The sequence below is a fragment of the Medicago sativa genome, chromosome 4, assembly GCF_051527215.1.
Source record: "Medicago sativa cultivar Bolivia chromosome 4, Bolivia_mono, whole genome shotgun sequence".
Taxonomy (NCBI): domain Eukaryota; kingdom Viridiplantae; phylum Streptophyta; class Magnoliopsida; order Fabales; family Fabaceae; genus Medicago; species Medicago sativa.
The window spans coordinates 38,781,603-38,807,646 of NC_140752.1; the positions used below are offsets into that span (position 1 = coordinate 38,781,603).

Here is a 26,044-nt window from a genome sequence, read left to right on the forward strand (position 1 = left end):
CGAAAGTGGTCCTGAAGCGCCCATTCAAGAACAACAAAATTGTTGCCTTGAAGGGGCTGCCTGTTTGCGCCTAGGCGCAGGAGTGATGCGCTCAAGCGTGAGCAGCCAGAAACCTGACGCCTGTGCTGCAGTTCAGTGCAGTCCCGGCTTTTCGGTTCGCCGTTTTGTTCGTAAAATCTCGACCGTTAACCCAAATTCAATTCCGTTTTCGCCTATATTCTCCTAACACTTAGCTCTATCATAATGTACAGAAAAATTCAAGTTTCAACCATCCCAAAAATCATTTTCCATAACCTCACATCACACTCATTTTTCAAAACGGTTAACACTCGAATTTCATATGAATATCCCGATTTCTCCCAAACGACTCGACCAATACAACCTCAACATGAAAACAGAATTTCTACTAAGTCTAACTCACCTAACAACATCAAAAACTCAGTCAACAACTTCATATATCAAAACTTCATTTTGGTCCTTCACATGAACAACTTAACACAACTTCACAAAGTTGAACAACAACAAATCTCATCATAATTCACCAATTCATCATACCCAATGCATCAATTCATCAACAACACATCTAACAACAACAACAACAACATCTAATCATGAAATCATTCACAATTTGACAACCACAACTTCATTCATTAACAAATTCACTCAAAACCCATCAAATTTGCTCAAGAACACAAAGTACCCACAAATATACATTTCAACATGTTAATTCACATACTAACATACAATTATCATATAATTCATGTTCTCAAACATAACAACAACAATCATGCACTAATTTACAACAATTAGATTCAATTCATCAATTTCACAAAATGGGTAAAAAGGAAAAATTATGAAACTATGAGTGAAGCCTAACCCTCTTACCTCTAGCACCAAGAATCTCTAACCCAAGCTTCAATTTAGCTCCTAGATGATGAATTCCTCTCCTAGCTCTAGCCTCCAACCCTTCTCTTGTTCTTCCTCTTGAACCTTTATCTTCTCTCTATCTCTATCTCAATGTGAAAATGAAATGAAATGTTGGTAAAGCCCCAATTTCACTACTATCTAGTGTTTATATAAACTCTACTCAATTGGGCTCATCTCACAATTTCTTAATGGGCCTAACCCATTTCTATTCTAACCCCAAAATGTTACTACTCACTTAACGGTAAAAATATAACATTAACGGTCACTTAACGGTAAACTAAATAATTACCCCACTCTCCAACACTTAGTAAAATAATAACCCTCACAAAGCACTAAAAATAACCTTCAGCAAAAATTACAAAATTACCCCTGCTCTCAAAATGACCAAAATGCCCCTAAGTCCAAAATGACTAAAATACCATTCTAACACCGAATTCTACAATTCCTAACCAAAAATACACACAGAGGCAAATAATCACATAGAAGCACATATAACACAATTAAGAATAATAAAAATAAATCTAATCGAAAAATCGGGCAGTTACAACTCTCCCCCACTAAAAAGAATTTTCGCCCTCGAAAATTACCTGAAGGAAACAACTCTGGATACACAACCCTCATCCTACTCTCCGATTCGCAAGTGGCACTCTCACCAGTCGGTCCAACCCAAATCACTTTAACCAAAACGACCTCCTTGCCACGCAATCGATTCACTTCACGATCCTCAATCCTAATTGGCCAAGTCTCAACGGTCAAATTATCCCTTACTTCCAAATCGTCCACTTGAATCACATGAGACTCATCATACACATACTTCCGCAACTGAGACACATGAAACACATCATGAAGATTCGACAAAGATGGTGGTAACGCAATCCGATACGCTACAACCCCTACCTTCTCAACAATCTCAAATGGTCTAACAAAACGAGGAGTCAACTTCCGACACTTCAAAGCACGACCAACACCGGTTACAGGATTCACTCCTAAAAACACATGATCACCAACCTGAAACTCAATGTCCTTCCTCCTCTTATCATGATAACTCTTCTGCCTACTCTGAGACGCTCTCATCTTCTCTTGAATCATCTTAATCTTTTCCGTAGTCTCTTGTACAACCTCCGGTCCTAACAAAGCACTTTCACCTGACTCATACCAACACAACGGAGTTCTACACCTTCTACCATAAAAAGCCTCAAACGGTGCCATTCCGATACTAGAATGAAAACTGTTGTTGTAAGTAAACTCAATCAACGGTAAACATTCGACCCAACTGACACCTTGCTCCAACACACAAGCTCTCAACAAATCTTCCAAACTCTGAATAGTCCTCTTCGTCTAACCATCAGTCTAGGGATGATAAGTAGAACTCAACCTCAACTTAGTTCCCAAAGCAATTTGCAAACTTTCCCAAAACTTAGAAGTAAACCTCGGATCCCGATTCGACACAATACTAGAAGGAATACCATGCAACCTGACAATCTGCTCAATGTAGATCTCAGCCAACTTCGCTACAGACATACCGGTCTTGATAGGAACAAAATGTGCCGACTTCGTCAACCGATCAATAATTACCCAAATCGAATCAAAGCCCTTCACAGTCTTCAACAAAGCTCCAATAAAATCCATAGAGATACTATCCCACTTCCACTCTGGCACAAACAACGGTTGCATCGAACCTGACGGCTTCTGATGTTCAATCTTAGACTTCTGACAAACCAAACAAGCATACACAAACTCTACGATCTCTTTCTTCATTCCAGGCCACCAAAACAACCTCTTCAAGTCCTGATACATCTTAGTCGCTCCTGGATGAATACTCAAACTACTTATGTGACCTTCATCCAAAATCCTTCTCTTAAGCTCAAGAACATCTGGTACACAAACACGATCACGAAACATCAAAACATCGTTCTCACCCAACTTGAAGTCTCCACCCTTACCTTGGTTAACCAAAACCACTCGATCAACAAGTTCCAAATCTTCCTTCTAACCATTCTTAATCTCTTCCAAAATATTACTCGTCAGCTTCAACATGCCCAATCTCACCAATCTCACACCCTCCGGTGTCAACTCACTAACCAAACTCAAATCTCGGAACTGCTCAATCAACTCCAACTCCTTAACCATCTTCTTTGCCTCATGTTCAACTCCTTCTGGTCAAACAAGTACTTCAAACTCTTGTGGTCACTGAACACCTCAAACTTAGAACCATACAGATAGTGCCTCCAAATCTTCAACACATACACAACAGCCGTTAATTCCAAATCATGAGTCGGATAATTCTTCTCATGCACTTTCAACTGCCTCGAAGCATAAGCAACAACCTGATGATTCTGCATAAGCACGCCACCAAGACCCATCTTAGAAGCATCACAAAATACTCAAAGTGTCCATACCTCGTTCTGAACGCAGTTTTGGATATATCTTCCGCCTTTACTCTAATCTGATGGTATCCTGACCTCAAATCAATCTTGCTAAACACCTCCGCACCAACCAACTGATCCATTGAATCATCAATTCTCGGGAGCGGATACCGATTCTTAATCGTCACCTTGTTCAACTGCCGATAATCCATACACAATCTCATGCTTCCATCCTTCTTCTTAACTAGCAACACAAGAGCACCCCACGGAGAAACACTCGGCCTGATAAACTGCTTCTCAAGCAATTCTTCCAACTGCTTCTTCAACTCACTCAACTCTGATGCAGACATCCGATATGGCGCAATCGAAATAGGACTCGTTCTTGGTACCAAATCAATTGCAAACTCAACTTCCCTCTCCGGCAGTAACTCGGTAATGTCGTCCGAAAAAACTTCTGGAAATTCTTGCACTACCAGCAAATCACCAACTCCTTTCTCTCCACTTTCCTTCAAGGAAGCAAACATCATGAACACACTAGTTTCACCGTCCAAAGACTTCTTCACTTGCTCCGCGGTCAAGAACTTCCCACCTTCCTCAGCTACCGGCTTAGAAAACGTTATACTCTTGGTTAAACAATTAATGTTAACACCAAAAGTCAACATCCAATCCATACCAAAAATCACGTCCATATGCTTCAAAGGAAGACACACACGATCCAACTCAAAATCAACAGAAACCTTAACACAAACCACAATCAACTGAGCCTCTGGTGCCAAAGATACCTTCCCTTGCCAGATCCAACAAACCTGAAGCAAACTGCTACTCCCCCACTACGCTCAAACCCACCTAAAAGAACGGAACAACACCACAAGTACCGACAGTACTTCTGTACATGTCACATACAAACAGGAAATTCAACGGGTTTTGGTCTGGACAAGACGGACCACGACTCTGATACCAACTTGTAACACCCTACTTCTAATAAGCGGTAAAACGCGCGAATATACAAATATATTCTAGAAATAGATGCTACGTCATCAAAACAAAAACAACATACATGTATAAATTGTCAAGTATCATAAACATAGCAGCGGAACATATAGATAACCATGTGAATAACATCTCCAAATCTCATGACAATAAATACATCTCTCATATACAATCAATGTCTCAACTCCAAACTACATAGTCAAAACAAAAATCAACATGCAAGCACTATCCTAGATCAGAGCCCTAATCTAGACACTTGTACATAAAATGAGGAACTCCGCTCCTTGGCAACATCAAGCACACAATCTAAGTATCCTACACTCCATCTACCCGTCCATACGGAAAGTTAGGTGGTAAACCACTGATGGTTAGCATTACATTATCATAATCCATATGAAAACCTAGCATTCAAGGAATCATACATATCACATATACAAAAACATCCCTCCTAGAATACTAGCATCACATGATTATTATCCCCCATCACTTACATTTCAAGCTATCACATTATTAACATGGCATAACAAGTATATCCAATCTCTAAACAAATCATCGACATAAGTTCATCAATTATCAATCAAAGAAAGGATTACTCACCTTATTCTCCACTTAGCATACTTAATTCAAAGGTACAAGTCAACATTTCAAAGTTATAAGCAAGTAATCATCATCATCAAGGAAATCACCACATCATATGCATATACATATACAACTCTCACTTCATCATTATTATCAAATTAATTATCATCAAATAGATTCACCAAGTGTATAAGCACAAACAAATAAGACATGCAATTAGAGCATAATTCAATTATTCACAACCATCAACAAAATCCACCAATGTACATATACACCAATCCACACAATCACAACATTCACTAAATTTCACCAATCCACAAATTCACCAAGTCATATATTCAATTATGACACGAATCATCAACTAATCAAATGCATATGATGCTCTAGACTCTTCTGGATGCATGTGGTACCAAATCACCTCAAGGTCGTCACCTTCGATGCAACAAAAACATCGTAATCACCTCAATTGGATATAAAATCCACCACCATCAGTCATGAATGCATGAACATATGACTCGATTCAATGCATATGTTCACATAAACAATAATCACCTCACCATCACCATCATTTCGAATACATGCATTCACCAACAAGATCACCATCAATATTAGCATGTATGAATTCACCACCAACAATCAACATTTAACATGTTTAACAAACAATATAACATAAACATGTTCATCTCCATTCAATTAGTATATATGCATCGACAACAATTCACCACCACTTGACATATATACAATCACCAATAACATCCACAATTTAATTAGCATATAGTTGTCACATATATACATCATCAATCATCTCCACATAAATCAACATATAGTTGCCACATTTCCACATAATTTCTTACATTCCAAATAAAGGAACAAATACAACATATGATCACAAACATCATATTCATCACTCAACAACCATTCATACATCATCTCATAATCATATTAATCTATTCATAAAGGGTTCATAAGCAGTTGGTTCTTAAAAACTCATTTTCAATCAAGTTCGTCTCTCAAAATCACAACATTAAAATAATTGAGCATTTAAGTCAAAACCAAGTAAACAAGCTCAATTGCCTATGCCATGTATTCTTACAAGTCACATATACGTGCAGTAGAGGTTACATAAGCATTTCATCGGCCAAATACGATGAATTCATGAAAATCACAAAGTTCGTCTCACTTTATCACTCTTACAAAATAATTCCATTTTCGAAACAAAACAAGTTAAAACTTGGGGAAACCATTCACAACCATTTTTAGAAGTCATATAAACATCATGCATACTTAACCCTACTTCATTCTCTTGAGAAAACCAGTTTCGGAAAAATCAGCATTCTTGGACATTTCTTGAACAATCAACAATAAGCTTGATTAAATCCAAGGTGTCAAGTTCAACCCAATTCTTTTGATGTTTCCCAAGGTTTAGAAGATCTAGAAAATAGCGAAAAACATCAAAGGAATCGGTTTTGGAAGTCCGAAAGTGGTCCTGAAGCGCCCATTCAAGAACAACAAAAGTGTTGCCCTGAAGGGTCTGCCTGTTTGCGCCTAGGCGCAGGAGTGCTGCGCTCAAGCGTGAGCAGCCAGAAACCTGACGCCTGTGCTGCAGTTCAGTGCAGTCCTGGCTTTTCGGTTCGCCGTTTTGTTCGTAAAATCTCGACCGTTAACCCAAATTCAATTCCGTTTTCGCCTATATTCTCCTAACACTTAGCTCTATCATAATGTACAGAAAAATTCAAGTTTCAACCATCCCAAAAATCATTTTCCATAACCTCACATTACACTCATTTTTCAAAACGGTTAACACTCGAATTTCATATGAAAATCCCTATTTCTCCCAAACGACTCGACCAATACAACCTCAACATGAAAACAGAATTTCTACTAAGTCTAACTCACCTAACAACATCAAAAACTCAGTCAACAACTTCATATATCAAAACTTCATTTTGGTCCTTCACATGAACAACTTAACACAACTTCACAAAGTTGAACAACAAATCTCATCATAATTCACCAATTCATGATACCCAATGCATCAATTCATCAACAACACATCTAACAACAACAACAACAACATCTAATCATGAAATCATTCACAATTTGACAACCACAACTTCATTCATTAACAAATTCACTCAAAACCCATCAAATTTGCTCAAGAACACAACGTACCCACAAATATACATTTCAACATGTTAATTCACATACTAACATACAATTATCATATAATTCATGTTCTCAAACATAACAACAACAATCATGCACGAATTTACAACAATTAGATTCAATTCATCAATTTCACAAAATGGGTAAAAAGGAAAAATTATGAAATTATGAGTGAAGCCTAACCCTCTTACCTCTAGCACCAAGAATCTCTAACCCAAGCTTCAATTTAGCTCCTAGATGATGAATTCCTCTCCTAGCTCTAGCCTCCAACCCTTCTCTTGTTCTTCCTCTTGAACCCTTATCTTCTCTCTATCTCTATCTCAATGTGAAAATGAAATGAAATGTTGGTAAAGCCCCAATTTCACTACTATCTAGTGTTTATATAAACTCTACTCAATTGTGCTCATCTCACAATTTCTTAATGGGCCTAACCCATTTCAATTCTAACCCCAAAATGTTACTACTCACTTAACGGTAAAAATATAACATTAACGGTCAGTTAACGGTAAACTAAATAATTACCCCACTCTCCAACACTTAGTAAAATAATAACCCTCACTAAGCACTAAAAATAACCTTCAGCAAAAATTACAAAATTACCCCTGCTCTCAAAATGACCAAAATGCCCCTAAGTCCAAAATGACTAAAATACCCTTCTAACACCGAATTCTACAATTCCTAACCAAAAATACACACAGAGGCAAATAATCACATAGAAGCACATATAACACAATTAAGAATAATAAAAATAAATCTAATCGAAAAATTGGGCTGTTACAATTGAGTTCACTTACAACAACAGTTTTCATTCTAGTATCAGGATGACACCGTTTAAAGCTTTGTATGCTCGGAGGTGTAGGACTCCTTTGTGTTGGTACGAGTTAGGTGAAAGTGCTTTGTTAGGACCGGATGTTGTACAAGAGACTATGGAAAAGGTTAAGATGATCTAAGAGAAGATGAGAGCGTCTCAGAGTAGGCAGAAGAGTTATCATGATAAGAGGAGGAAGAACATTGAGTTTCAGGTTGGTGATCATGTGTTTTTGAGAGTGAATCCTGTAATCGGTGTGGGTCGTGCTTTGAAGTGTCGGAAGTTGACTCCTCATTTTGTTGGACTGTTTGAGATTATGGAGAAGGTTGGGGTTGTAGCGTATCGGATTGCGTTACCGCCATCTTTGTCGAATCTTCATGACGTGTTTCATGTGTCTCAATTGCGAAAGTATGTGTATGATGCGTCTCATGTGATCCAAATGGATGATTTGGAAGTAAGGGATAATTTGACCGTTGAGACTTGGCTAGTTAGGATTGAGGATCGTGAAGTGAAGCGTTTACGTGGCAAGGAGATCGTTTTGGTTAAAGTGATTTGGGTTGGACCGACTGGTGAGAGTGCCACTTGGGAATCGGAGAGTAGGATGAGGGTTGCGTACCCGGAGTTGTTTCCTTCAGGTAATTTTCGAGGGCGAAAATTCTTTTTAGTGGGGGAGAGTTATAACAGCCCGATTTTTCGCTAGTTTTATTTTATTTATTTATTTATGTGTGTTATATGTGCTCTTATGTGATTATTGCCTTTGTGTGTATTTTTGGTTGGGATTCGTAGAATTTGGTATTAGAGGGGTATTTTAGTCATTTTGGACTTAGGGGCATTTTGGTCATTTGAGAGTAGTGGTAATTTTGTAATTTGCTGAAGGTTATTTTTAGTTCTTAGTGAGAGAGTTATTATTTTACCAAGTTACTAGAGGGTGTAGTAATTATTTTATTACCGATAAGTGACCGTTAGTGTTGTGTTTTACCGTTAAGTGAGTAGTAACATTTTTGAGGTTAAAATAGAAATGGGTTAGGCCCATTGAGGTTTGTGAGATAAGCCCAATTAAGTGAGCCTATATAAACTAATGTTAGTAGAGGAATAGGGTTCTTTCACAAACATTTTTCATTTGAGAAGATAAGAGATAGAGGCTAGAGGGAAGAACAAGAACAAGGGTTAGAGGCAAGAGGGGATTCATTATCTAGGAGCTAAATTGAAGCTTGAGTTAGAGATTCTTGGTGCTAGAGGTAAGAGGGTTAGGTTTCAACCATAATTCCTAACTTTTCATTTCTACCCATTTTGTGAAATTGATGAATTGAACCTAATTAATTGTAAATTCGTGCTCATGTTTTGATGCAATGTTTGGGTCTGTAAATTGAATGTTAATTGAGTTATTGATGATGAAATTACATGCTTAAATTGTGGTTATATGTATGCTTTGCATTTTTGTCCAAAAATGATGATATGAGATGTTGTTGTGATGAATTATTGATGAATTCATGATGGTTAGTTGCTGTTGTTGTTGAGAGATGTTGTTGTTGATGATTAAAACCTTGGGTAATCATAATTGTGGAGTTTGCTATGACTTTGTGTGGTTTAGAAGTTTTGATGAGAAATGGGTCAAGTGATGATTTTTGTTAAAAGAATGTTTTGGGGCAAATTTTATATGGATTTGAGTGTCTTTTCATGTTTGGAAATGTTTAAACAAACTTTGGGATCAAATTTGGGCATTGGGGAGTCAAAATTGGGGTTTTGGGGTGAAAACGGCTCTTTTTCCCGAAACTACTGTCATAACTCGCAACCATACTCGCAATGGCGAGTTGGATGCGAGCAACAGGGGCTCCCTGGAGCCAACTCGCAATGGCGAGTGAAGTTACTCGCAGTTGCGAGTTGCACAGGGTAGAACCCCCTGTTTCGCATTCTTGCACCTTTTTCCCTCGTTTCTGTCGTGAACTGGTTTTTGGTACAAACATGAAAATTGTAGATAATATTTTTAGCTTTCCAAAGGCATTGGTTTGACTTGAATATGATTTTTGGTTTTCAAGTTTTGGGGAAAATACTCTTGAAAAGTTTTGTCGAAAAATCCCGCATAACTAGTTCTAAGTCGACCCAATCCTCGTGGAATGTTTTTAATCTTTGAAACTTTATTTTTATGAGTTCAACTAAGGTAGTTAAATTGTGATGTAGTGAACCTACTTGTTTTTCTATGAAAATGGGAATTTTTGTGAAAAGTGATCAAGTGAGACGAAGTTCAAAATTTTTGATAATTCTCCATATGTGGCCGATGAAATGTTTATGTAACCTCTACTGCACGTATAAGTGACTTGTGAGGGTACATGGCATAGGCAATTGAGCTTGTAGAATTGGTTTTGGTCCATAACCTCTAATTATTTTATGTTGTGACTTTGAGAGACGAACTTGTTGAATATGACTTTGAGAGCTAATTGTATTGTGAATCCTTTATGGATAGTTGTTATATCTTATGTGAAGATGGTTAATGGTGTATATATGTGACAACTACATGTTAATTGGAATATGGATGTTGTTGGTGATTGTATATATGTTATGTGGTGATGAATTGTTGTTGATTGCATATATACTAAGTCTTGGTGATGTTGAGGTGATTGTATGTGTGATCATATGCATTTGGAGTTGAGTCATATGTTCATGCATTCATGACTGATGGTGGTGGATTTTATATCCAATTGAGGTGATTACGATGTTTTTGTTGCATCGGAGGTGACGACCTTGAGGTGATTTGGTACCACATGCATCTAGATGAGTCTAGAGCCATTGCAGACCTTGTTGGTGAATTGAAATGCATTTGAGTTGTGAATGATGATTGAATTTGTTAATTGTTGATTAACACGGTTGATTTTGTGATGTGTGTACGATACACTTGTGGATATGAACTTGAGATGATGATATTGAATGATGTGTATGTTAAGAATACTTGTGAATACGTGTATAGTTTGTTATTCATCGTTCTTAAATATATCTTTCATTCTCAAAGTTTCTTGTTAATTTTAATTGGATTATGATGATGTAATGCTAACCCTCAGTGGTTTACCACCTACCTTTCCGTATGGACGGGTAGATGGAGTGCAGGATGCTTAGACTTGTGTTGATGTTGCCGAGGAGCAGAGTTCCTCTTTTTATGTGCAGTGTCTAGATCAGGGCTCTGATCTAGGGTAGTTCTTGCATGTTGGATTTCTATTTGATTGTGTAGTTTTGTGTTGAGACATTATTATGTTGAGATTTGAGATATTATTGTATCTGAGATTGGGGGATGTTATTTTTGTATCTTTATTCTGAGATTTGTTGTCGTTATGGAGTATATATATGTTCCGCTGCTATGTGATGTAACATGATCTTTATGCATGTATGTTTTAATTTGGAAGACGTAGCATCTATTTCTAGAATATATTTGTATATTCGCGCGTTTTACCGCTTAATAGAAGTAGGGTGTTACAAGTTGGTATCAGAGCCGTGGTCAGTATTGTCCAGACTATTGGACTAGTCGACTAGCATTCGTTGATTTTTCCTGTTAGTATGCGAATGGTAATGAGTTACCTTCGATACTTGGTTGTTGTGCTGTTGTTCTTATCCGTTGGTTGGTTTTGTGTAGTCTTGAGATGGCTGGTGGTAGAGATGATGCGGCGATTGCGCAGGCTTTGGCTTCGATGGCTCAGGTGTTGGTTCAGGCTAACGAGCAGGCGGCGGTTGGTCATCGTGATTCTGGTGAGGCTGAAGAGCGGAGGCTTGATCGTATCTTGAGAAACAGTCTGCCGACGTTCAAGGGTAGGTATGATCTGAATGGAGCTCAGACATGGGTGCAAGCCATGGAGAGGATCTTTCGTGCTATGGTGACTAGTGAGGATCAGAAGGTTGGCTACTCACATGCTTGCTGAGGAGGCTGAGTATTGGTGGACCAATGTTAAGGGAAGGCTTGAGGCTGGTGGAGCTGTGACTTGGGCTAGGTTTAAGACTGAGTTTTTGGGGAAGTACTTTCCTGAGGATTTGAGGACTAAGAAGGAAGTGGAGTTCTGGAACTTGAAGTAAGAGAACCGTTCGGTGGCTGAGTATGCGGCAAAGTTTGAGGAGCTTTCAAGGTTTTGTCCGTACATCAATGCTGAGGATGCTATGGTTTTCAAGTGTGTGAAGTTTGAAAGCGGTTTGAGGCCCGACATCTACCAGTACATGTGTATTCAGGAGATCCGTGATTTTGATACTTTGGTGCATAAGTGTCGTATGTTTGATGAAGCTGGGAAGGTCAAGGTGAACCATTACAAGGCGATGAATGAGAGGAAGGGAAAGAGTCATGGATTTGGGAAGCCGTACAACAAGGACAAAGGAAAGAAGAAGGAATCTGGTGGAGGCTCTAAGTTGAATGTTGCTGAGGTGAGGTGCTACAAGTGTGGCACGATGGGTCATTTTGCTAATGATTGCAAGAGTGGTGAGAAATGCTACAAGTGTGGGGAAGCAGGTCATAAGACGTTTGAGTGCAAGAAGGAGAGCACTTGCTACAATTGTGGTGAGAAGGGGCATATCAGTACTAAGTGTACCAAGCCGAAGAAGGCAGCGGGAAAGGTGTTTGCATTGAATGCGGAAGAGGTGTAGCATCCGGATAATCTCATCCGAGGTATGTGTTTTATCAATAGTACTCCTTTGATTGCAATTATTGATACTGGTGCTACTCATTCTTTTATCGCGGTTAGTTGTGTTGAGCGTTTGGGTTTGGTTGTGACTCTGTTGTCTCGTGGGATGGTTATCGATACCCCAGCTAGTGGTTCGGTGACTACTTCTTTAGTGTGTGCTAAGTGTCCCGTTAGTTTTGGCAATATTGATTTTGAGTTGGATCTTGTGTGTCTTCCGTTGAAGCATATGGATGTGATTTTTGCTATGGATTGGATGTTGACTTTTGGTGTTAACATTAATTGTTTGACCAAGAGTGTAACGTTTTCGGAGCAAGTGAAGAAGTCTTTGGATGGAGAAGCTAGTATACTCATGATGTTTGCTTCCTTGAAGGAGAGTAGTGAGAAAGGAGTTGGTGATTTGCCGGTAGTGCAAGAGTTTCCAGAAGTTTTTCCGGACGACATTACCGAGTTACCGTCGGAGAGGGAAGTTGAGTTTGCAATTGATTTGGTACCGGGAACAAGTCCTATTTCGATTGCGCCGTATCGGATGTCTGCATCAGAGTTGGGTGAATTGAAGAAGCAGTTGGAAGAGTTGCTCGAGAAGCAGTTTATCAGGCCGAGTGTTTCTCCGTGGGGTGCTCCTGTGTTGCTAGTTAAGAAGAAGGATGGAAGCATGAGGTTGTGTGTGGATTATCGGCAGTTGAATAAAGTGACGATTAAGAATCGGTATCCGCTTCCGAGGATTGATGATTTGATGGATCAGTTGGTTGGTGCGGAAGTGTTCAACAAGATTGATTTGAGGTTAGGATATCATAATATTAGAGTAAAGGCGGAAGATATATCCAAAACTGCGTTCAGGATGAGGTATGGACACTATGAGTATTCTGTGATGCCATTTGGAGTATCTAATGCGCCAGGTGTCTTCATGGAATATATGAATAGAATATTTCATCCTTTTCTGGACCGTTTTGTGGTGGTGTTTATAGATGATATTTTGGTGTATTCGAAGTCTGAAGAAGAGCATGCCGAGCATTTGAAGATTGTGTTAGGAGTTTTGAAGGAGAAGAAGTTGTTTGCTAAGTTGTCGAAGTGTGAGTTTTGGTTGCGGGCAGTGAGTTTCCTTGGTCATGTGATTTCTAAAGGTGGCATTGTCGTGGATCCGTCTAAGGTTGATGCAGTGTTGCAGTGGGAATCACCTAAGTCTGTTTTTGAAGTTAGAAGCTTTCTTGGGTTGGCAGGTTATTATCGGAGGTTCATTGAAGGATCCTCTAAGTTGGCGTTGCCATTGACGCAGTTGACTCGGAAAGGGCAAGCTTATGTTTGGGATGCTAAGTGTGAGAAGAGTTTCCAAGAGTTGAAGAAGAGGTTGACTTCAGCTCCAGTGTTGATTTTGCCGAATTCGAAGGAATCGTTTGTTGTGTATTGTGATGCTTCTAAGATGGGTCTTGGTGGTGTGCTTATGCAGAATCGTCAGGTTGTGGCTTATGCTTCAAGGCAGTTGAAAGTGCATGAGAAGAATTATCCGACTCATGATTTGGAATTGGCGGCCTTTGTGTATGTGTTGAAGATTTGGAGGCATTATTTGTATGGTTCTAAGTTTGAAGTGTTCAGTGATCACAAGAGTTTGAAATACTTGTTTGACCAGAAGGAGTTAAATTTGAAGCAAAGAAGATGGTTGGAGTATCATAAAGATTTCGATTTTCAGTTGAGTTATCACCCTGGGAAGGCGAATGTTGTTGCTGATGCTTTGAGTAGGAAGTCGTTGCATATGTCTGCTTTGATGGTTAAAGAGTTAGAGTTGATTGAGCAGTTCCGAGATTTGAGTTTGGTTAGTGAGTTGACACCGGAGGGTGTGAGACTTGGAATGCTGAAGCTGACGAGTAATATTTTGGAAGAGATCAAGAATGGTCAGAAGGAAGATTTGGAACTTATAGATCGTGTGGTGTTGGTTAATCAAGGTAAGGATGGAGACTTCAAATTGGGTGAGAACAATGTTTTGATGTTTTGCGATCGTGTTTGTGTACCAGATGTTCTTGAGCTTAAGAGAAGGATTTTGGAAGAAGGTCATCGGAGTAGTTTGAGTATTCATCCAGGAGCGACTATGATGTATCAGGATTTGAAGAGGTTGTTCTGGTGGCCTGGAATGAAGAAGGAGATTGCAGAGTTTGTGTATGCTTGTTTGGTTTGTCAGACCAGCAAAAACACGCGTCCTGTGCTCAAACAAACCATGGATTCTAAACACCGAGTAACCAGCACTTCAGTTCCTAAGATGGTCGAACCAATCACCACTGTTCCGCCCAGAAAGGTTAAAAGAGAATCATCCACCAAATCTAGTTCAAAGAAGAAGAAACTTGTTAAATCAATGGTGGGAACACCTGAAACTACCTTGAGTGTGGTTGACCAATTAAGTCCAGTCGTTGCTGCTGTTGTCAAACCCAATGTTGAGATTTTTGAGAAGGAGGCTGACAGGGCCAAACCGCAAGTGCACGGCCTATCGAAGTAATAGTAGTAAGAAAGAGTATCATTCTGCTAGGGAGTTGTTCAACTTAATTAACTTTTTAAGAATGATTAGAGGAGAGAAAGTTTAGTAAAAAGGAGTTTGATTGCTGAAGGTAAATAACAATATTAATAAAGAGCCTTAGGATTATTGGTTTGTAATAATAACAAACCCTTCACTAGACAAGACTTAAACATCTAATTTCATGGTTTACACACTAATTTCTAAAGACCGGTTTCCCTTAGCCCCTCACATTTCCGATGAAAGTCCTATGAGAGTTTACTTCTAGTAACCAAGCCTATTTCGCTGACTTGATTACTAGAAGATGCATAGAGGATTGAAACTACTCTTTGTCTCAATGATTGCAAAGACTATTTCACTGTTTTGCAATTATTGTCTAGATTCACTTGTTCCAACATCAAGACTTCGCTCTCGCTTTATGAATTGATGTTTGGGATGATGGTTTAACGATTATCAAACCCTCCGCTTTCGCTTCCACAGTTTGATAATTGTTAATCCACGTTAAGACGGTGAATCTAGATTAGAAATTAGGGTTACATAGAAATCAGGGTTTAAGCTTGGTTTGTTTAGGATTATGTCATTAGACTCCCCAACAATCCTAAGACGAAGAAGTCTACTCACTCATGTTCATCGTAGACATGGGGGAAGAAGAGAGAAAATAACAGTAAAGTAAAATTGCGAGAAAGAAAGTAAAGAAAATAAAGACTTTTATTGAAATAATAGTAACTAAATAAATTCTCAATTCAAAGGTGAATGTTTATTGGAGAGCTACTCTATTTATAGCTTTACAATCGACTTAGAAACTAAGCAACTAAAAGGGCAAAACAGTAAAGCTGCAACAGGGTAACTTGGGCTTGAAGAAAAGCAGCAAAAGTGGCTTCTGGAGGTGGCACGGCCGTGCCACATGTTGGCACTGGCCGTGCCAAGCTTCTGACTTGGTGGGAACATATTTTTGTTCCGTATCTTCGTATTTTCGCACTGTATTTGCTCCAGTCCTCTTTCTTTTGCTCCAAGGCACCTTCCACCATATATTCATTCCTAAAATAAAATAAAAAGCAATTTAAAGTAAAATATTCTAAAAGGAAATAAAATGCAATAAAATAAAACTAAATCTTTAATAAAACTAAACTAAATAATGCATTAAATTAGACTAATCCATGACTCATCAAACTCCCCCACACTTGAATCTTTGCTTGTCCTCAAGCAAAAGGCAACAGACATAGTAGCAACAAAAGATTATTCATGGCAATATTAAGAACACATGTCTCAAAAGAAAGGTTTTGCTTCAAGTACACTAATTACAATTTCAAATACTTCTCATGAACCTATTCTACCCAACATCAAGTCTCAAGTGAGTGTGTGTGTGCAGTCCAACCCTTTTCTTGCTCCTGTATAATACAGATATTATGAGGAACAGGTTCTATCCTTAATGCTAAAGTAACCGAGAAAAGTCCTTTCTTCATTTCATATAAGAGTGATGGGAATTTAAGTTAAAATTAAATTAGATAAACAATTAAGCACAAAGGGCTGCAGGTGCTTAGGGGCTATCTATCCTCGTAGGAAGTCTTCTCGGATGTAATTGTCCTTTCCCCCTAGATTCAAAATCACCCTAAGCAGTGCTGCAAAATTTTATTTTATTTCATCTCCGCGTAGGAAGTCTTTTTGGATGTAATTGTCCTTTCCCCCTACCATTGATGAATTTGTTTCACTTTAAGTTCAAATTAGGGAGTCACCACCACAATTAGGAAGTTAGGGATTGTCCTTTCCCCCACATGTTGGTGCCATTCTCCCATCCCATTATAACTTTAACAATTTAAGAATATAACAATAAGGCACAATTGATTAATTTCCCACACAAACTTATACTACTTTTACTCTTAAGACTTTAAAGGGTCTAAGTTAACACTAAAGATAGAACGTGCTCCTTAAAATACCTATTCATACATTTGCTCAAAGATTGCAACCGGGTGCTTTTCTCATTGGAGAATTTCACAATAAAACAAGATATGGGTATATCATGAACATAAGAAACACGAGAAGCTACTTTCATGTACAAGAAGCAACCTAAAGAAGAGACAAAACAAAAATTTTCATGCCATTTTTTACATTAAAAACAAGCTACTAGTCATGCCTCTTGCTATAAAAACAAAACAAAAAGAATAAAGTTCAAGGGAGTTTGGAACACTACGACTCTAGACACTTTATTAGGCCCCCCCACACTTAGGGGAAGCATTGTCCTCAATGATTCAAAAGAAAAAGAAATTAAAAGAGAAGAAGAAGAAGTAGAAGAAGAAGAAAAGGGTGCAGAAAGCTCACAATGTGCAATAAATAGCAAAAAATGTTGAATTTTGGAATCTGCAAGCTGGCACGGCCGTGCCAACCTCAGCACGGGCCGTGCCAACATTCTGTGGCTGACCTCCTTTTTTTTTTTTTGCTTAAAATCATGGCACGGCCGTGCCATCCTCAGCAAGGGCCGTGCCAACATTCTGGTAAGGAGACTTCAAAAATTTTCAATTTCTTGATTTCTTGTCGAATCACACTTGGACAATTACCTACAAAACAACTTAAAACAAAGAAAAACAAAACAAAAGCAGTTAAATGCGTGGGTTGCCTCCCACGAAGCGCTCTTTTACCGTCATTAGCTTGACGAAAAGAAAAAAAAACAACTTTAAGGCGGGTCAATAAGTCTCCAAGCAGCCACTACTTCAGTCCCTTCTCCTACATTGTAAACTTTTAGCCTTTGTCCGTTAACTTTGAATGGTCTGGTTTTTTCAGAAAAGATTTCAATAGCCCCATAGGGATAGACCTTGCGGACTTGAAACAGACCAGACCACCTAGACCTTAGTTTTCCCGGAAAGAGCTTCATCCTAGAGTTAAAGAGCAGCACAAGGTCACCAATTTTGAAGTCCTTTTTGAGGATATGCTTATCATGCCATTTTTTAGTTCTTTCTTTATAAATGCGAGCATTCTCATAGGCATCTATCCTAAGTTCTTCTAACTCACTTAGTTGAAGTTTCCTTTTTTGACCGGCTAAATTTGGGTCCAATTTAAGGTTCCTAATTGCCCAATAAGCCTTGTGCTCGAGTTCAACCGGGAGGTGAAAAGATTTCCCATAAATTAGCTTAAAAGGAGTCATTCCAATGGGAGTTTTGTACGCCGTTCGATAGGCCCAAAGAGCATCATCAAGCTTACTTGACCAATCTTTCCTAGAGATAGAAACTGTCTTTTCAAGAATGGCCTTTATTTGTCTATTTGAGACCTCAACTTGTCCACTAGTTTGCGGGTGATAGGGTGTTGCAACTTTATGTTTCACTCCATATTTTTGTAAAAGTTTTTCAAAATGTTTAGAAATGAAGTGAGACCCTCCATCGCTTATGACAACCCTTGGCACCCCAAACCTTGGAAAGATAACTTTTTTGAACAATTTCATAACTACATGTGCATCATTGGTGGGGGAAGCAATAGCCTCAACCCATATGGACACATAGTCAACAGCCACTAATATGTATTGATTACCAAAAGAGGAAGGAAATGGCCCCATGAAATCAATACCCCATACATCGAAAATTTCCACTTCAAGGATATTGTTCAAGGGCATTTCATTCCTTTTAGTAATATTACCGGTGCGTTGACAATTGTCACATTTAGAAACAAAGAGATGCACGTCCTTAAAGAGTGATGGCCACCAGAAACCAGATTGAAGAATTTTGAAAGAAGTTTTTTGACTACTGGCGTGGCCACCATAGGAGGAAGAGTGACAATGGTGAAGAATATTACTTACCTCGCTTTCAGGGATGCATCTTTGAAAAACCCCATCCGAACCTCTTTTGAAGAGGTAAGGCTCATCCCAATAGTAGTGCTTGAGATCATGGAAGAATTTTTTCTTTTGCTGGTAGTTCAAGTTAGGCGGTAGTACTCCTGCTGCAAGAAAATTAACAAAATCTGCATACCAAGGTGCGTTAGTTTGCGCCAATAAGAAGAGTTGGTCATCCGGAAAAGAATCATCCAAAGGCAACTCGTCCTCATTGGGTTCCCTTAGGCGGGACAGGTGATCAGCCACAACATTTTCAGTGCCCTTTTTATCTTTTATTTCAATATCGAATTCTTGGAGGAGCAAAATCCATCGGATCAACCTCGGTTTGGCATCTTTTTTGTTTAACAAATATTTTATTGCCGAGTGATCTGTGTAAATAATGATTTTTGATCCTACCAAGTATGGCCTGAACTTGTTAATAACATAGACTACTGCTAACAGTTCCTTCTCAGTTGTAGCATAATTTACCTGTGCCTCATCAAGGGTCTTACTTGCATAATAAATGGCGTGCATCTTCTTGTCTTTTCTTTGTCCCAACACAGCCCCAACTGCATAGTCACTTGCATCACACATTATTTCGAAAGGTAAGTTCCAATCCGGTGGTTGTATGATTGGGGCAGTGAACAAGGCTTCTTTTAACCTGCAAAATGCTTTTAGGCATGCATCATCAAACACAAAATCTGCATCCTTAAGGAGCAAGCTTGTTAGTGGCTTAGTGATTGAAGAAAAATCTTTAATGAAACGGCGGTAAAATCCCGCATGTCCTAGGAAGCTTCTAACTTCTTTGACCGAGGTAGGAGGAGACATTTTTTCAATAATTTCAATTTTTGCTTTATCTACCTCTATACCTCGTTCAGAGACTAAGTGTCCTAGGACAATTCCTTCTCTTACCATGAAGTGACATTTTTACCAATTCAACACTAAGTTCACCTGTTCACATCTTTCCAATACTTTTTCCAGGTTAGTCAAACAACTATCAAAACTAGATCCATGCACAGAAAAATCATCCATAAAAACTTCCATTATATCTTCAACAAAATCAGAAAAAATAGACATCATGCATCTTTGAAAGGTAGCGGGGGCATTGCAAAGACCAAAGGGCATACTCCTATAGGCAAAGGTACCAAAGGGACATGTGAAAGTAGTTTTCTCTTGGTCATTAGGGTGAATAGGTATTTGGAAGAATCCAGAATAGCCATCTAAGTAACAAAAGTGTGAATGCTTAGCTAACCTTTCTAACATTTGGTCTATAAAGGGGAGTGGGAAGTGATCTTTACGGGTTGCTTTATTAAGCTTCCTATAGTCAATGCACATCCTCCAACCGGAGACGGTTCTAGTTGCAATGGATTCATTTTTATCATTTTTAATAACTGTGAGACCACCCTTTTTAGGTACTACTTGAACCGGGCTAACACATTTAGAATCAGAAATTGGATAGATAACACCTGCATCTAGGAGTTTTAAGACTTCTTTTTTCACAACTTCTTTTATGTTAGGATTTAATCTTCTTTGGTGTTCAACGGAGGGCTTATAGTCCTCCTCAAGCAATATCCTATGTGTACACAATGAGGGGTTTATTCCCTTAATGTCATCAATGGTATAACCTATGGCTTTAGGGTATTTCTTGAGAACATAAAGCAATTTTTCAGTTTCTACCTTATTCAAGCTTGCATTCACAATAACAGGGTAGGTTGAGTTAGGGCCCAAGAATTCATACCTCAAGCTTGGTGGGAGTGGCTTGAGCTCCACCTTTGGTGCCTCTTTCGGTAGAGGGGCTGCTTCTTCCCTTTTTAATTCTTCCATTCCCAAACCTTGCATGGGAGGGTTTTCATTCAATAACTCCTCGTAGGCTTTGGCATCTCCTTCTAGTTTTGTACCTGCATCACTAACCAAGCACACCTCCAAACCATCATGTGTAGTTGATGCTAAGGAGCACTCTTTCACACAACTGTCAATTATATCTAACATGCAACAAGAATCTTTAATGGAGGGATTTTTCATTAGTTTAGCAAGTTCAAATTCAACAGTATCTTCACCAACATTAAATTCCAACTTCCCATGTTTAACATCAATTATAGCCCCAGCGGTAGCAAGGAAGGGCCTTCCCAAAAGTATTGGTACTTGGTTATCCTCCTCTATTTCCATCACAACAAAGTCCGTAGGGACATAGATTTCTCCTACCTTGACAGGGACATCCTCTATGATTCCAGCTGGATACTTAAGGGAACGGTCCGCTAATTGTAGGGTCATCCTAGTTGACTTAAGTTCCCCCAACCCCAATCTTTCGTAAAGAGATAAAGGCATCAAACTGACACTAGCTCCTAAGTCACACATTGCCCTCTTTACTATTTCAGACCCTATGACACAAGGTGTAACACCCCGTTCTCCCAACAAATTAATATTAATTATTATAATCAGAGTAATCACACAACGGAGTGTCACACTACTTTTCAAAATTTCATAAATAGGAAATATCTATTTATTTAAAATCAATGTTTAGAATATCTTAATAAATTGCAGCGGAATAATTCTTTAAAAATGTAATTTCAACCAAATTCAACATCAATGAAAATCTTGGCACAAAGGCCTCAACGTAATAGACATTATCCTCAACAATGATAAATCCAACAACGAGGTCTTTTCAAAATACGATACATAAAAGAATGAGAAGACATTCGCAACGATTTCCCCATCCTAGTATGTATCAGAGCCCTAGACACTTGAGCCGACCAAACCTACAAGTCATCAGTACCTGCACATTACCCACGGTCGAGGCAACATATACGCAGAAGGGGTGAGAAACTTATCCAATAATATTAATATATAATTCATCAAATTAATGAAAATAACAACAGTTCAACAACAAGCATTATTAAGTTCATATATACATATAACTCAGCATCATATTCATTTTCAACTGCATTAAACAACATCTACCACAACACCAACGTCATTATCAACAAAGAACACCAACTCGACTATGCAACATCATCAACTTAACATCATTTAATAAGGATAAAGCATCCTACCACATCTTAGACATCAACAACATATATATTCATCATTATATAACATCAATTAATATCATCCATTAACGTCAGAACAACAACAACATCATCAAGAACATCAACAACATCTTCAAGAACAATAACAACAACATCATCAAGAACAACAACAACATCAACCACAACATGTCCGAAACAAACAACAACATATCACAGCATGCATCATTAACAATGTATATAAAAATATACATATAGCAACAACATAATCATCTCCAACGACGCTGAACAACAACAACAACAAATTCGTTATCAATAACGACACCGACAACTCGACAATGCAACGACGGCAACGACAACAACAACAACTCGACAATGCAATAACAACAACGACAACAACGACAACTCGACAATGCAATAACAACAACGACAACTAATGCATCATGCATGTGGTACCAATCTACGCGCGTTAAATGCTAAGCATTCCAGGGCATAAGCCCCCAACAAATTGGATGGTTAAAGCATCCCAGGGCATAAGCCCCCAACAGGCCCCCAACAAATTGGATGGTTAAAGCATCCCAGGGCATAAGCCCCCAACAGGTGAATGATAAACATTCCAGGGCATAAGCCCCCAACAATGTGGATGGTTAAAGCATCCCAGGGCATAAGTCCCCAACAGGTGAATGATAAACATTCCAGGGCATAAGCCCCCAACGGGTTGAATGATGAACATTCCAGGGCATAAGCCCCCAACAATTGTGAGTATGCAAATGGACTCAACTTGTGTATATCAACATACAACTTCAACAGCGACTGCAACAACAACATATGTGCCTAAAACAATTATGACACACTCCCCAACTTCGACATCAGATGATACAACGACATCAACAACGGAAATCAACAACATAACATATATATAAATCAATTACATTCATCTCAAAGTCTAAAACATCCCCCAAAAGCAATTAAGTTTTGATCAATAGAACATAAGTCAAATATCCATAAACACCTCAACTAAATCCCTAACACTTAAGTTTGAAGTTGGGAAACCAACCATAAGTTTTTGGACTAACTTGGGAATAGTTATGCTAAGTTTTCTTAAATTTTTCTGAAGACCCACCTGGACTATTTTTACCATAACTAAAAATCTACAAATAATTTTCTAGTCACTCCAAAGCCATTAGAAAGCTAACTCAATTATCTACAACTTTTATGTTTACACCTAAAGCTAATTCAAAATAGAAACGGGTGAAAAAGACACAAGAACGCGAAACAGAAAATGCTGTCACTGGACAATTTCGCTAATAGCGAAAATTGAGCTAATAGCGTACCTGTTCCAGAGGGTTACGCTAATAGCGAATTTCTGGCGAGTTTTTCATCTACTGTTACGATTTTAACACCATTTTCACCCCAAAAACCCATTTTCTGATCCCCTAATCACCCAAAATGAATTAGAACAATGTTTACAGGTTCTATATACAACATAGTAACTAAAACAACATAGAAACATGCATCAGACAACACCATTCATCATATTTTCTTCAATTAACATAAAACTTCTAACCCTAAAACCAAGAACAACAATTCATCAAATTTCAGAATTATATACCATGATTATTGAAAGGAATCCCACCCTTACCTTAATTCAGCAACACCAAACGTCAAGCTACCGCAATCGATTCCTTCCTAGCTCTCTCTTGGCCTCTTCTAGGTTTTCTCTCCAAAACCAGTTTTCTTCTAATGTTTTTACGTGAAAATGTTTCTCTCCCTTTTTCTTTCTTTTACTTCAAAAATATCTCTCTTTTCTTTTCTCACCCAACTTCCTTAATTTCTATTAATTTCCACTTAATTCCCCTTAACCAAAAATAAATACTATTTCTATAATATTTCTATTTCTCATATTATTTCTATCCAATAATAACAACATTCATTTAAATAATACACAACCCCAATATTCATATAATAAATAGCATCATAACATATTTCATATAAAAATCATATAAAACATATATTTCACATAAAATCATATATATATAGCAATTAAAGTCATATAAAAATATTCACACATCTACTAAAATATTAGAATAAAAATGGGGCGTTACAACTCTCCCCAACTTATAGAATTTCGTCCTCGAAATATTACCTCAAGCAAACAACTCAGGATATGACTCCTGCATCTTACTCTCCAACTCCCAAGTAAGACTTTCACCAGTTGCTCCTCCCCAAACAACCCTCACTAGAGGTATATCTTTGCCTCTCAACGTCTTCACCTTACGATCATCAATTCTCAAAGGTAAAGTTTCCACCGTAAGATTGTCCCTAACTTGCACATCATCTCTAGGAATAACATGTGAAGGGTCCGCTACATACTTCCGAAGTTGCGACACATGAAACACATCATGCAAGTTCGAAAGATGTGGTGGCAAACCAACTCTATAAGCCACCGTGCCAATTTTCTCAGATATCTGATAAGGACCAATAAACTTTGGAGTCAGCTTCTTGGACTTCAAAGCACGACCCACACCGGTCATAGGAGTGACTCTCAAGAACACATGGTCACCCTCTTGAAACTCAAGGTCATTCCTACGCTTGTCATGATAGCTCTTCTGTCGACTCTGCGACGCTTTCATATGCTCTCTTATCATCTTGACCTTCCCCGTAGTCTGCTGAACTATTTCAGGTCCCAACACAATACTTTCACCCGACTCAAACCAACATAAAGGAGTCCTACACCTTCGACCATATAAAGCTTCGAAAGGTGCCATACCAATACTCGAATGGTAACTATTGTTGTACGTGAACTCTATCAATGGTAGGTGACTGTCCCAAGCTCCACCTTGCTCAAGTACACACACCCTCAACAAGTCTTCTAATGATTGAATCATTCTTTCTGACTGACCATCTGTTTGCGGATGATACGCTGAACTCAACTTCAACTGAGAGCCCAAAGCTTCTTGCAAGCTCTTCCAAAATCTCGAAGTGAACCTCGGATCTCTATCCGACACAATACTTGATGGAACACCATGCAACTTCACAATATTATGAATATAGATCTCCGCCAACTGAGCTACTGAATAGGTGATATTAATCGGAATGAAGTGTGCCGACTTCGTCAATCTATCGACAATAACCCAAATGGCATCATGCCCTCTTTGAGTGTTTGGTAAACTCGTCACAAAGTCCATGGAGATGCGATCCCATTTCCATTCAGGCACATCTAAAGGCGTCAACAAACCAGCAGGTTTCTGATGTTCAACTTTAGATTTCTGATAGTCAAACAAGCATATACAAATTGTGCGACATCACGCTTCAACCCAGACCACCAAAACAGTTTCTTCAAGTCATGATACATCTTTGTAGCTCCCGGATGGATACTCAAGCTACTTCTGTGACTTTCTTCTAAAATCAACTTTTTCAATTCATCATTATCAGGGATACAAATCCTGCCTCGGAATCTCAACACTCCTTGATCATCAACCTGAAAATCACCATCTGCATTCTGATTACTAGCAGTCATCAAATCTACAAATTTCACATCAACTTCCTGTGCTTCCTTGATACTCTTCAAGAAATCACTATTAATTTTTAACATACCCAACTGCACACTCTGAGGTGCCAATTCACAAACAAGACTCAAGTCTCTAAACTGTTCCAGTAATTCAAATTCTTTCACCATCATTGCCGACATGTGCAACGTTTTCCTACTCAAGGCATCTGCAACCACATTGGCTTTACCCGGATGATAATTCAAACCCAAATCATAATCCTTCAACAACTCTAGCCACCTTCTCTGCCTCATATTCAACTCTTTTTGATCAAATAAATATTTCAGACTCTTATGATCACTAAACACTTCAAATCTGGAACCGTACAAATAGTGTCTCCAAATTTTCAACACAAAAACCACATCAGCCAACTCTAAATCATGTGTAGGGTAATTCTTCTCATGAATTCTCAATTGTCTCGACGCATAAGCCACTACTTTGCCATCTTGCATAAGCACACCACCTAAACCCAACTTAGACGCATCACAATATACCACAAAAGGTTTATCCGGCTCTGGTAAAATCAAAATTGGAGCCGTCGTCAATCTTCGCTTCAACTCATTGAAATTATTCTCACACTGAGCATCCCACACAAAAGCTTTACCTTTACAGGTCAACTGAGTCAATGGAAGTGCCAACTTCGAAAATCCTTCGATAAATCTTCTGTAATAACCAGCCAAACGAAGGAAACTTCTGAT

The 26,044-nt window shown here is 38.5% G+C and overlaps 1 long non-coding RNA gene across 1 annotated transcript; it reads right to left on the reverse strand.

Moving 5' to 3' along the window:
* Positions 1-21,358: 21,358 nt before the first annotated feature.
* Positions 21,359-24,331, reverse strand: LOC146929289 (uncharacterized). The gene is made up of 2 exons (XR_015008254.1): positions 23,441-24,331; positions 21,359-21,548 (listed from the first exon to the last, which is right to left on the reverse strand). It is a non-coding gene; the product is annotated as an uncharacterized LOC146929289 (long non-coding RNA).
* Between the last annotated feature and the right edge of the window lie 1,713 nt (positions 24,332-26,044).